Source organism: Saccopteryx bilineata, chromosome 1 (assembly GCF_036850765.1).
Source record: "Saccopteryx bilineata isolate mSacBil1 chromosome 1, mSacBil1_pri_phased_curated, whole genome shotgun sequence".
Classification (NCBI taxonomy): Eukaryota; Metazoa; Chordata; class Mammalia; order Chiroptera; family Emballonuridae; genus Saccopteryx; species Saccopteryx bilineata.
Window position 1 is genome coordinate 160,558,053 of NC_089490.1, and position 14,325 is coordinate 160,572,377.

The 14,325-nt window shown below is 46.5% G+C and overlaps 1 long non-coding RNA gene across 1 annotated transcript in view; it reads left to right on the forward strand.

Moving 5' to 3' along the window:
• The window catches only part of LOC136337487 (uncharacterized), a 60,316-nt gene that overhangs the window by 25,606 nt on the left and 20,385 nt on the right, over window positions 1-14,325 (forward strand). The window lies entirely within an intron of this gene.

Sequence of the window (14,325 nt, forward strand, 5' to 3'; positions counted from 1 at the left end):
TGCAGATCTGAGAACTGTAAGTCAGACTGGAGGCTGAGAACCAGCAACAGCGTGAACTGAACCAGAGCACTGGGGAAGGAGGCCGACTGGGTTCGAGAGTTGCAGTTTTACCTGGAAGCTGAACGTTGGCAGCTACAGCTGTTGGAAAAACAACTGTGGGTTCAGAAGCTTGAGAGTCAGCTTCAGGCCGAGAACTGGCAGCCACAGGAGCCAAAGTGGGTGCAGAAGATAGAGCTACATTCCTGCCGGTGGAACGACTCTGAGTCGTCAGGAGCAGGCGTTTTGACTCTTCCTCTTCTGAGGGGGAGGCTTGGGCCGCAACTGTCGTCCGCAGACTCAGAGCCCAGCTGGTGGTCACCAATAAGGTAAAATCCCAACAGCAAAGAGTCCCTCAGGGATAATCACAGCCCCCTCCACAGAAGTGGAGCACGCTGTGGTCTGGCCCTACACCCAGGTGGAACTGATGGAATTGGGGGCGCAATTCAGGCAGAAACCCATGGAGCCGCTGGCAGCCTGGTTACTGAGGTTGTGGGACATAGGGGTGGATGGCATCATGCTCTCCAGAACAGAGATGAAGAAATTGGCCGCCATTATCACACACTCCTTGAGGCAATGTCTTCAGAACTGCCATGAGAACCCAGGAAACCATACCCTATTAGAATGGGTGATGGCTGCCATTCGTACGGTCTGGCAGAATGCTGGGGACTTGCCGGGGGCAGCGAGTTGGTGGCAGTGCTACAGTGAGTTAGTAAAGGTCCTTCGGGAGCTAGGTATGAAGAATGCTGCTTTCCACTCGGTGTCCCGTGGACCAGATGAGGAAGTGTTTACGGCTGGGATGTGGGATCTTATCCTCTGCAGTGCCCCATCAGCCCTTTCTGGGTCACTAGTGGCTATCCTGGGCCCCCATGTGGGACAGCCTATCAACACGGTTACACAGATGGTAGCAGATTTGGGGGAGCTGGAGGTAGCACAGAAGCACAAGCTGTGAGGGATGTTGCCCATGCTGCCCCTCCAACTATCAAGAGGAATGGGCCTGTGAAAGTCACCGGAACATAGATGTGGGTAGATTTAATTGCGGCTGGGGCAGATAGGGAGGACTTGCATGGCAAGCCTAATAAGGTTCTTTTGGAGCTTTGGCAGCAGCTTAAACCAGGACAGAGATTCCAGGTATTGAGACGAATGGCCCCAGCAGCTACTAATAAAATGGTTGGTGCGCGGGCGGCACGGTTACAAGATTATATGATGGAGACTGATGAAGAAGAGGAGGATCCCCAAGACTCGCTGTTCCAGTTTGAGTAGAGGAAAGGCCGAGGGACCTAACAGGGGCAGGTGGGGACCAGAGGCCACATGTGGAACTGGCTATCCACTGGTCCCCTTCTAATGTACAATGGGTATTGGCCTTGGTGGATACAGGTGCAGAATGTTCCCTTTATGGGAACCCAGAGAGGTTCGCTGGGATCCCAGTAACCATTGACGGTTATGGGGGCCAAACTGTTCAAGTGAAGCCAATAACTATTCCATTGAGGATAGGAAGACTGCCTCCTAAGCCATATAAGGTGTATGTATCCCCTATTCCTGAATATATTTTTGGGGTAGATGTCTTACAAAGACTGTGGTTGGAAACTACAGCCAGGGAGTTCTGCCTGCAAGTCTGGGTCGTGAAGGCAGTGTTGTGGGGACATGCAGCACATTCCCCCCTGCAGTTACCCATTTCCCGGCGTGTGACTAGCAGAAGCAGTACCGCCTGCCAGGCAGCTATGAAGTCCTGGGACAGTCTTCGAACTAGAAAAGGTGGGGATCATCTGGCCTGCACACAGCCCTTACAATTCCCCAGTGTGGCCCGTGCATAAACCAGATGGAACCTGGAGAATGACAGTGGATTACAGGGAACTTAATAAAATTGGTCCCCCTTTGCATTCTGCTGTGCCCTCAATAGCTAACCTGAAGGATTGGGGAAGCCATGAGTTGGGGACATACCACTTTGTGGCAGATTTGGCTAATGCCTTGTTCTCTATTGATATAGCTACAGAAAGTCCGACAAATTTGCCTTCACTCGGGAAGGGTGGCAATGGACCTTTACAGTATTACCACAGGGCTCTTTGCATAGCCCCACCTTGTGTCATGGGCTGGTGGCTGCTGACCTGGCTAACTGGAAACAACCAGAGGCAGTTCATATGTATCATTATATGATGACATTATGCTAACTAGTGACTCTCTTCCAGAATTGCAGTAAGCAGTTCCTACCCTGCTATCCCATGTAAAAGTGTGTGGCTGGGCAGTCAACGAGAGCATATTATAAGGAACTGGGTTATCGTTAAGTTCCTGGGAGTTATCTGGTCGGGTAAGACAAAGGTTATACCTGACACAGTTATAGATAAGTTCCAAGCATACCTCATGCCCACTACGGTAAAGCAGTTACAGAAATTTCTAGGTCTGTTGGGGTATTGGCAAGCATTCATACCCCATTTGGCTCAGTTACTGCGCCCCTTATATCACCTTATTCAGAAGGGGGTTCGCTGGGATTGGACTGAGCAGACACAAGGTGCATTTGCAGCAGCTAAGAGAGCTGTCAAGTTGGCACAGGCCTTGAATGTGTTTGATCCTTCCAGGCCCTATGAGCTTGATGTCTATGTAATGTAGCCCCTGAGGGGTTTGAATGGGGCTTGTGGCAACAGACAGAGCTCCTATGGCAACCTATTGGGTTTTGGTCCCAATTGTGGAAAGGCACTGAAGTTCATTACTCACTAGTGGAGAAACAGTTGGCAGCTGTGTATACTGCCCTCCTGGCCACTGAGAGTATTACAACCACAACACCAGTTACAGTCAAGACAACATACCCTACTGTAGGATGGGTGAGAGATTGAGCAACCAAACCCCATAGTGGTATGGCCCAAACCTCCACCTTGACTAAGTGGGGTGCATACTTGCAACAACACTGTGCTCTTAGCACCAGCCCATTGAGAGCAGAACTGCGAGAAGTCTTGAGTCCAGTCACCTATGCAACCTTAGAGTCAGGTGCAGCTTGGGCTCAGGAGGCAGAACCTGAAGTCAGAGTTTCTACCAGGTGGGGCACGTGCCCATCCCTGAGGATGCCTGGTATACTGATGGTTCCAGCAGGGGCCAACCGGCCAAGTGGACTGCCATAGCCTTCCATCCAGCCACTGAGACTATTTGGATGGACGCAGGTACAGGCAAAAGCAGCTAATGGGCAGAATTAAGAGCCATATGGCTGGTTGCCCATAATGAACCTTTACCTCTGGTGATTTGCACCAACAGTCTATCATGGATTGACCCTTTGGATTGCTACTTGGCACATTAACCAGTGGATGGTAATGCACTGTCTGCTATGGGGTCAGGCCATGTGGCAAGACTTATGGGAATTAGGACACCAGAAACAGGTGACAGTATATCATGTCACAGGCCATGCCCCTCTAGCCTATTCTGGGAATGATGAGGCAGACACTTTGGAGAGGGTGCAATGGTTGGAGACTGTGCTCGATGCAGGACAAAAAACTATGTGGGCTACTGTTAAGGCGTGGAACTTGCCTGTGTCCTATGCAGAGGTACTTGAGGCCTGTGAGCAATGTTCAGTGTGTTCTAAGGAGCACCTGTGGAGACAACTGGCATCACCTGGACAGATCCAGAGAGGTCATGTTCCACTGACACGATGGCAAATAGACATCATCGGACCCTTACCAAAGTCATATGGGTACCAGTATGCAGTCACATGTGTAGATACTGCCACCAGTCTGCTTGCTGCTTACCCTGCCTGTAACCCAGACCAAAGGGCACTCATACAGGCTCTGGACCGCCTGACTGCTGCATACAGATGGCCACAGGTCCTTGAAAGTGACAATGGTACCCATTTCACGGGTTCTATGGTGAGGCAATGGACTCAAGACCTAAGGGTGGACTGGAAGTACCATGTCCCCTACCACCCACAGGCTGCTGGTATCATTGAGCAGTATAATGGACTCTTAAAGCAGGGACTGTGACAGGAGGGGGGCACTGGCTCCCTTACTGGATGGACACGCCGCTTGTGGACAATACTCTGGATTTTGAATGAGAGACCTCGACCAGAGGCCCCAGCTCTGGGGGAGGCCCTCCTGCACTGGGCAGCTGCTCCCATCCAGTTGCAGATACGCACCAAGGATACTTTTCTCAAGCCAGGCTTTGGACAGCCGGGCAACGTGCTTTTGCCTGCCCCAACAGCCCTCCTTAAAGGCCAATGGCCTTCAATGGACATGGCCCTGGACTGTACAGGCCCCCAACCTGCAATGAGTGGCCTTGTTGGCACCATGATTAAGGGCTAGAAGTGGACCTCCAGTTAACTTCCTGGGCAACTAGCACCTGGCTACCTAAGGTCGAAGTGTATTATCCCTTGGGTGCTCAGGTAGACAGTATTATAAAGGGCACCTTTGTAATTTCTTTGTGGCCCATACTGAGTTCTCCCATTTTGCTGCACATAGAACCAGCAGATCCTGGTGTGTAGGTTTGGTGTGCCTTCCTGGGGCAGCCTCTGGTACCTGCTACTGTGCTGTCTGCGGATAGAACTCTGGCCTGTATTCTGCCAGAAGGGCAAGATTTGCCTCTTTTGGTGCCATTGACCACTCTATCATTTCACTCATAGCTGTGTTTTGTAATTTTGTTGCTGTAGTCTGTACTGTTTTTGTTTTTGTAATGTACCTCACCTCTCACACAGGGACCATCACAGAAGAAACCTGTCATGTAGATTGTGAGGCAAGCAACCCTAAAGGGGTGAAATGTGGGGCAGCTGTGTTAGGCTTGCTCGCGGGTCTACCAGCTGCAAGCACTTTGCTTGATTAGTGCGTGAGCACATCGCAGAGACGTGAGTGTAGCCTATATAAGACTATGGGTGCTTCCCCCAGGCAGTGATTCTCCCAGATTGTGCCCGTGCCACTGTGAGGTACGGTTTTCCTTGCTCCCTTGCCCTTACTGCGAATAGCAGACTTTCCTTTGTTTATTAGCTCTTTCCTTTCTGTTGTTTATTCTCTTGCCTGTCCTTGTGAACCACATAAACGGGTATGGCCCCACACTTTCTGGCTCCACAGTTCCTCTACCGTCCGCCCAAATCCAATGTGAACCTGCCTGGCCTCAACCACCAGCATTACACCTTGTTTCATAGAGGGAGAATCTAAGGGTGACAAAGGTTAAGTGGCTTATGCAATGTTATGGGTAAATAAAAAACAGGATTTGAATCTGGGCAGACTCCAGAACTCCTTCCATAACTACCTTGTTCCATCTGTCAGCCCATGAATGACTGTGCCAGTATATTCTTTGGGGACACAAAGATGGATGTCACTATTTTTGCCTTCAAGAGAAGGTCAGAGGTGTCAAGAGAAAACCACAATGCTGGGTGACTGGTGCCTTACTGATGTTCTGAGAGCACAAACGAGGCACAGTTAAGTCTTCCTAGAGGAACAATGCTGGAAGAAAGCAACAACAGACGTGACTTTGGTCTTAAAGGACAAAAAGAGATGCAATGGGAAGCCGAGTTAGAGAGTCATTGCAGTGATTTGATCAGGAGCTGGGACTGCGGTTGTAGGAATGGAAAGGAAGAGTGAACAGGGTGGGACTGAGGTATCTTAGTCTGTCCAGGCTGCTATAACAAAAATACCACAGACCGCCCTGGCTGGTGGCGCAGTGGATGGAGTGTCATCCCAGAGCGCTGAGGAGGCCAGCTCGATCCTGGGGTCACTGGCTCAATCCCAGGGTCACAGGCTCTATCCTGAGGGCACTGGCTGGACCTCAAGGTTGACAGTTGAAGCCCCAGCCCAGGCTCGTATAAGAAGCAATTAGTGGGTGCACAACTAAGTGGAACAATGAGTTGACACCTCTCTCTCTCTCTCTCTATCTATCTATCTTGTCCCTTCTTCCTCTCAAAAACAAAACAAAACAAAACAAAAAACCCCCACACACAGACTGCCCTGGCTGGATAGCTTGGTTGGTTCATGCATCCATCAGATATGCAAAAGTTGCAAGGGTTGGTCCCTGGTCAGGGTACATACAGGACCAAGTCGATGTTTCTCTCTCCCCTCTTCCATCTCTAATTTTTTTTTTTAAATGAGATTTTTCACATTAAAAAAGAATACCCTAGGCCCTGGCCGGTTGGCTCAGCAGTAGAGCGTCGGCCTGGCGTGCGGGGGACCCGGGTTCGATTCCCAGCCAGGGCACATAGGAGAAGCACCCATTTGCTTCTCCACCCCCCCCCTCCTTCCTCTCTGTCTCTCTCTTCCCCTCCCGCAGCCAAAGCTCCATTGGAGCAGAGATGGCCCGGGCGCTGGGGATGGCTCCTTGGTCTCTGCCCCAGGCGCTGGAGTGGCTCTGGTCACAACAGAGCGATGCCCCGGAGGGGTGGAGCATCGCCCCCTGGTGGGCAGAGCGTTGCCCCTGGTGGGCGTGCTGGGTGGATCCTGGTCGGGCGCATGCGGGAGTCTGTCTGACTGTCTTTCCCCGTTTCCAGCTTCAGGAAAAAAAAAAAAAAAAAGAATACCCTAGACTGAGGAAAATAAACAACAGAATTTTATTTTTCATAATTCTGGAGGCTGAGGAGTCTGAGATCAAGGCAGACTCCATGTGTGGTGAGGCCCAGCTTCCTGGTTCATAGATGACATCTTCTCATTGTGTGCTCACCTGGCAGAGGGACAAGGTAGCTCTCTGGGGTCTTTTCTATAAGGACACTAATTTCATTGAGGAGGGCTGCACCCTCATGACCTAATCACTTCCCTCCCAAAGGATCATCTTACCGCTTAAGATGATCCCAATGGTTCTTCACTTTCAACATGAATTCTAAGGGGACACAAATAATCTATAGGAGGGACTCAAGGGAAGTCCCTAGGATGAAAGATTTAAGGAGGCACCCAATCTCAAGGCAGTGGTTACACTTGTATCCTGAACATAAGTGCCACCTTAAAGTTTGTGCCTTAGCTCCCCAGTTCGCCTCAGCAGAAGCACCTGGCTGCCTCACCCAGTCCTGGTGTTGAGGGTCTACTTGACGAGAGCAGTGCTAGGGATTTAGCCACCTGGAAGAAAAGCAATCAAAGGTACTTTGAGAATGCAATCTTAGATTATCAAGAGAATAACATTGTATGGAACATAACATGAGATAATGGAAGGATACCTACAACCGTGGAAACATGAAACCAGCACTTTGACCACAAGTGGACCTTATAACTTTGATCAAGACAGGCTCTTAGATACAGAGAACAAGCTAGGGGCTGCGAGATGGGAGAGAGATAAAGGGGCTGGTTAAGAAAGCTGAAGGGATTAAGAAGCGACAGAACAGTCACAGGAGGTAAGGTGTAGGTAGCATGGAGAATATGGTTAATAATATTGTGATGGCTATGTACAGTGCCAGGTGGGTGCTGGTAGTGTTGGGGGAATCACTATATAAATCATTGGGTTGTCTGGCCATTATACTGTACGCCTGAAACAAATATAGAATAATGTTGAATGTTACCTGTACTTGAACAATTTAGAATACAAATAAATAAAATGTAGTTACATGTAAAAAAAAAAAAAAAGGTGGGGCATGTTGACGGGGGAGTCATGAGAATGGATGCTTTGCAGCAATAGAATAATCAGAGGTAAGAGCAGAAGGCTTGAGAGTCTCCCACAGGTAGTTTAGGGCTCGTTCAAAGAAAAAGAGCTTCACACGTGGCTCTCTCAAAAGAAGGGCGATTCTGCTCACAGTACAGGTACTCCATAAAGGGGAACACGTTTCACACCTTTATACCATTACTGAGTGTTTCCTGTAATTAATGAGCTGTTTCTATATAAACAATGGTTAAGCAATTTTTCATAATTGCTACTGAATAGTTTACAATTATAAATAAATGAATTTTTGGTAGTTCCCCTGATCAAACCAAGTTCAGGATATAGAACTAATTTAAAGATTTTGTAGTCTTCTGATTGTCTAGCTACATATGGCCTAAATGGGAGATGGAAAGCAGATATTTCCTGAGCACCAACTATGAACCAGGCACTATTCTAAGCACTTACTTATGCACCATCTCATTTAGTTTAATGACAACTCTCAGTATTTTTTTTTGGAAAGTATTTATTTTGGGGCTTGTTTATGAGATTAAAGTCATTGAGGAGAAACCAGTCCCTGGGGAGGCTAGGGTTAATTTCAAGCCACCAGGTACCCAAAAGAGGAACAGGTTTCAATATCTTGACTTGACCTTTTGGGGAACGGAGGTCTGCTCTGTGTTTGAGAGGACTCTTCAGACGATAGTAAGGAATTGAATGAGACAATCTAGCACTGGGTGTGTGTCTGGGAAGAAGCAGACTCTTGGAGCCATTTCTGGAGCCAGAATTACATCATTACCAACAGCAACAGCATGAAAATCCCCCAGCCCCTTGAAGCTCGGTTGGACAATGGCTGAGGTGGTAGAATCCCAGACAGATTCCACACAGGGACTCCAACAAGAGACCAGGATCATCCAGGAGAACACCCGCATTCCCACCTTGTCCCTCAATTCTGGGCAGATGGATGATCTTGAGGGTCCGCTAACTGGTGACAGCTGGTCTAGGGGCAGTCAGAAGTGTGAGGACAGGAAGGCAGCCCCCTCACATGAGATTTCTTCACCTTCCTACTGGAAAGGGAGGTCTGGGTCTGAAAAGAAGCCACAATTTTATTTATTTTTTTTTGTAGCAGAGACAGAGAGAGTCAGAGCGAGGGACAGATAGGAAGGGAGAGAGATGAGAAACATCAATTCTTTGTTGTGCCTCCATACTTGTTCATTGATTGATTTCTCATATGTGCCTTGATGGGGGGGGGGACTGCAGACCGAGTGACCCCTTGCTCTAGCCAGAGACCTTGGGCTCAAGCTGGTGAGCCTTGCTCAAACCAGATGAGCCCGCGCTCAAGCTGGTGACCTCGGAGTTTCGAACCTGGGTCCTCCACATCCCAGTCCAACGCTCTATCACTGCACCACCACCTGGTCAGGCTGAATGGAAGCCACAATTAACATATCACTTTTCCCAAAGCTAATGTTGCTGTTTGGCTCTGAAGTGCAGCTTGCTCACAAGCAATCTAAGATGTTCACCTTGCTTAGTCCAGAATGAATATTTCTTGGCTTCTGCCTTGAAAACTGGCTTCTCACTCACCTGACTGACAGTGCTGAGCTCTTTTTTTAAAATTTTTTTTATTTTTCTTAAGCTAGAAACGGGGAGAGACAGTCAGACAGACTCCCGCATGCGCCTGACCGGGACCCACCCGGCACGCCCACCAGGGGGCGACGCTCTGCCCACCAGGGGGCGATGCTCTGCCCCTCCGGGGCGTCGCTCTGTCGAGACCAGAGCCACTCTAGCGCCTGGGGCAGAGGCCAAGGAGCCATCCCCAGGGCCCAGGCCATCTTTGCTCCAATGGAGCCTCAGCTGCGGGAGGGGAAGAGAGAGACAGAGAGAAAGGAGAGGGGGAGTGGTGGAGAAGCAGATGGGTGCTTCCCCTGTGTGCCCTGGCCGAGAATCGAACCCGGGACCTCTGCACGCCAGGCCGATGCTCTACCACTGAGCCCACTGGCCAGGGCCAGTGCTGAGCTCTTTTAGGTGATTTTTCCTTAAAAAAAAAAAAAGCTTTTTGGTGGCAAAATACATGTTACCTAAATCGGCTACTTCAACCATTTTAAAGAATACAGTTCAATGGCATTAAGTAAAATATAAAAAAAAAAAAAAAAAAAGTAAGGGGCGCCTTATCCTGTGCTGTGAGAGTTATAACTGCCTTTGTTTTGTGTGTTGTTCTTGAGAACTCGAAGTCATTCTGGAATAGAAGAGTCCTATGATGGGAAGGGACTTTTTAAAAGTTTTTCAGTTTTTTGGTATTTGTGCTGTCCCGAGATGGAAATGCCACCATTTTTTGGAATTACATCAAGTATTTACATAGAAACCATTGATTCTCTTCATTAAATCACATAAAAGCCTAGGTACCCTGGCTCATAGGATAGAGCAGTTTTGATTTATTAAAAACAGCAGCAGCAGCAGCAACAAAACACTAGAGAGATCAAATTAATTTTTTTTTTAATTTATTGAATTCAGCTAAAGAGAGAGAGAGAGACAGGCACATCGATCAGCTCCTGTATGTGCCTTGATCCAGGATCGAACCGGCAACCTCTGCACTTTAGGACGATGCTATAACCAACCGAGCTATCCAGCCAGAGCGAGAAAGACCAAATTTTAAAAAGACAAAACAGCCTGACCAGGTGGTGGCTCAGTGGATAGAGCGTCGGACTGGGATGCAGAGGACCCAGGTTCGAGACCCCGAGGTCGCCAGCTTGAGCACAGGCTCATCTGGTTTGAGCAAAAGTTTACTGGCTTGGACCCAAGGTTGCTGGCTCGAGCAAGGGGTTACTCAGTCTGCTGTAGTCCCATGGTCAAGGCACATATGAGAAAGCAATCAATGAACAACTAAGGTGTAGCAACGAAAAAATGATTGATGCTTCTCATCTCTCTCTGTTCCTGTTTGTCCCTATCTATCCCTCTCTCTGACTCTCTGTAAAAAAACAAAACAATGTTTGGCTGATTTAAAGCTTTCTCTGACTTCATCTTTGCTTAGGAATTTGATTACTGTGATTCATCTAATTAGAATAATAACAAATAATACAATTTTGGAGGGAAAACAATAGCAAAAATACAGTTTTCCCAATGGGTAAGCGCAATATAAGGTGCTTTACCTATATTTAACTCAATTCCCACAGCAACTCTATAATAGGCATTATTATTATCTCTAATGTATAAATGAGGAAACTGAGGCACAAAGTGGTTGTTTGCTCAAGTTAATATGGCTAGTAAGTGACAGAGCTGACTCTTTAAAAAAATTTACTTACTAATTGATTTTAGAGAGAAAGGAAGGAAGAGAAAGAGAGAGAAACATCATTTTGTTGTCCCTTTCATTTGTGCACCCATTGATTGATTCTTGTATGTGCCCTGACTGGGGAATCGAACTCACAACCCTGGCATATGGTGAAGATGCTCTTACCAACTGTGCTCCCTGGCCAGGTTCAGAACTCACTCTTAAACCAGGCAGCTGGGTCCAGAGTCGGTGTTTCTTTAACCACTATGTTGTACTGCCTCTGAGTCACAATAACTTAGAGTAAATATTCTAGCCATGAGCATACCACTGTGGAAGCCCCTCGAGGATCCTCACAAAGAATCCCCCTTCCAGGGGACCCCCCCATCCAGGGAACCCTCCTCCCATGGACCCTACCTCCTTTACTGATGCTTGTGGGAGAAGCTGCCCTGGCAAAACGGAAAGAGCCTTCTCTGAGAGGAAGATATGTTTGAATCCCACCAGCTATGTGCTATCAGCTAAGTTATTAACCTCAGTTTTCCTCATCCACAAAAATGGGGCTAAGCACAGTTTCTTCATAGGGCTGTTGTGAGGATTAAATAAAGTATGGTGCAGAGTAAATAATAAACCCAAAGTGTTCAGAGGAAGGTGGGTGGGGGTGTTAAGCTGAATTGGGGCCACTCATTGATTTGGATCCAGGTCTGAGACTTTACATTTATTGCAGATTTAACTTTGTTTAATTGGATGTAGCCAATTGTTAACTGCCTATTTCAGTGGTTCTGAATCATGATCAAAATATTTGACAACCTTTCCTGCTTTGTGTTATTGAAAACATGGTCAGGACCCGGGACAGACTGACTTTTTAACTCAGCTCTGGAAACCTCCCTCTATTCCCCCTGTGCATATACACAACAGTCATAAGAGCTTGCACAAAGAATAGGACCTTGGCCATGTCTTACTAATGACCCCACAGAATAGAGACATACTATAGATAGGATGGAGCCCAGCCAGACTATACTGTACTTAAAATGCTAGCTGAGTAATCTTGTCAGAAAAAGGAAATGAGCTGTAAAATTTGTTTCACTCTCTTCCTCCTCTGATAAAATCAAATTGAGTCTCAGATGAACCCAAGGTGAAGAGTCTGGCTGTGATTTTTATCGTTCTCTCCCTCATCTTCTCCTTTTCCCTGATTGAGTAATTAAAATGAATCTGGGGTCATTTAACCTCATCCATTGAGACAAACACTCAAGGACCCAGCTGAAGCTAGTACTGAGGCAAAGCCAAGGCTGACCCTAGGCAACAGCGTCACCTTGTGACCAAGCAATATTTTTTACTGTAGTCAGAGTGCCCAGCAGTGAACCTTCATAATGTTCTAGGCAAAGAATGTATGTAATATTCCTTTTCAAATTCTCTGAGTTAGGTCACCTGTTAAAGTCTTTTTAAAAATAATTTTTAGCCTGACTGGTGGTGGCGCAGTGGATCAAGCATCGACCTGGAACACTGAGGTCAATGGTTCAAAACCCTGGGCTTGCCTGGTCAAGGCACATATGGGAGTTGATGCTTCCTGCTCCTCCCCCTCTTCTCTCTCTCTCTCTCTCTCTCTCTCTCTCTCTCCCCTCTCTCATCATTAAAATGAATAAATAAAAAAATAATTTTAAAATAATTTTTATTTGAATAGTAACAGAGCATTTTATTGATTGATTTATTTGTAGGGGGGTGGGGAAGAGAGAAACATCAATTTGTCGTACTACTACTGACGGGATTGAACCTGAAACCTGAGTGTATCAGAATGATGCTCTAACTGAGCTACCCAACCAGAGTCAATTGTTAAAGTCTTAACTTGTGCATTGAACATGAATCATGTATCTAAATCATAGATGTATAAGTTCATTACCCATTTCCACAAGTACCTTAAAAATCATAGATTGGAGCCTAAACCAGGCGGTGGCGCAGTGGATAGAGCGTCGGACTGGGATGTGGAGGACCCAGGTTCGAGACCCTGAGGTTGCCAGCTTGAGCCCAAGGTCTCTGACTAGAGCAAGGGGTCACTCAGTCAGAAATCATCAATGAACAACTAAGGAGCCTCAACGAAGAATTGATGTTTCTCATCTCTCTCCCTTCCTGTCTGTCTGTCCCTATCTGTCCCTCTCTCTGACTCTCTCTGTCTCTGCCACAAAAAAAAAAAAAAAAAAAAAAATCATAGATTGGAGAATTGATGTCTTTGTCATTAGGTAGCTTATAGTACTTATTGGTTTTTAATACCTTATCACCAATCCATTTAGAGTGTATGCCAAATGCTGTAGTGATATTGGATAAAAAGTGACATAGAATACATATAGAGAGTCTTGACCTCAAGTAGATTACAACCTTGTCAAGGTGGTTAACTTCATTTTGCCTCCAGTTGGCCTGATGTCTCCTTCCTAGAAGCTTGTGGCACCAAAATGTGGATAGATCCTGAAATTCAGCTGGTGCCAAATACCACCACTCCAAATTCAAGACATCCATTATTGGCCAAGAACTTGTGGTTAGGAGCTTGCTTGAGCCAGATTTCTTCAGCACATATTTAGTCCTTCCCCAACCCAAGGATAGATTAAGAAGCCCTACAAAAGGACACATGCCTGTCTTACTTTGAAAATGAAAATAATTAGCCAACTCAGACAAGATAGTCACATTAAATTGATGTTTAAATTTAATTAACTCTGATTAAAATTGATGTTTCTCAAAATGAGGGCCTCTGAATCCCAGGGGAATGGAAAGTCATATGGGTCTCAGACTTCCTCCTTCTCTTCCTTTCTCCCTCCCTTGGTTTCTTCCTTTTTCTCTTTCTTTCCTACTCTTTCTTTTCTTCCTTCCTTCTTCCCTTCCTACCTCCTTTCTGTCTTTATTTCTTTTAATTTTCAGCATTTCAAAACATCAGTGGTTATTTTACTTTTCCCTGTGAGGACAGCTAAAAAAAATTTGGGGGGCAGTGCTGGAATTTAATAACACTGGTTATATCAGAGTGATCTGAAATGTATGATGGCCATTATTTATGTCTTTTGTAAACAAATCCAAATGATTTTTTTTTTAAATTTTGTTTATTGATTTTATAGAGAGAGGGGTAGGTGGGCGAGAAGCATCAAAAGTTGCTTCACTTTAGTTGTTCATTGATTGCTTTGTTATATATGCTTTGACCGGGCAAGCCCAGGGTTTCGAATCAGTGACCTCAGCGTTCCAGGTCAATGCTTTATCCACTGAGCCACCACAGGCCCGACCAAAGTTAATTATTTCTTAATAAATTTAGTTTGTTTGGCAGACAAAATATCTCAAGGCAGTTTAGTCTCGAGATAAAAGTGATGGAAAGTCTGCTTTAGAAGTGGGTAAATGGAAACTCATAGACACAGACAATAGTATGGCGGTTACCAGAAGGAAGGGGCATAGGAGGCGTAAAGGGTAAAGGGGGTAAAATACAGGGGTGGGCAAAAGTATGTTTACAGTTGTATGTGAAGCACATAGTTTATTCTTGTATTATTGTT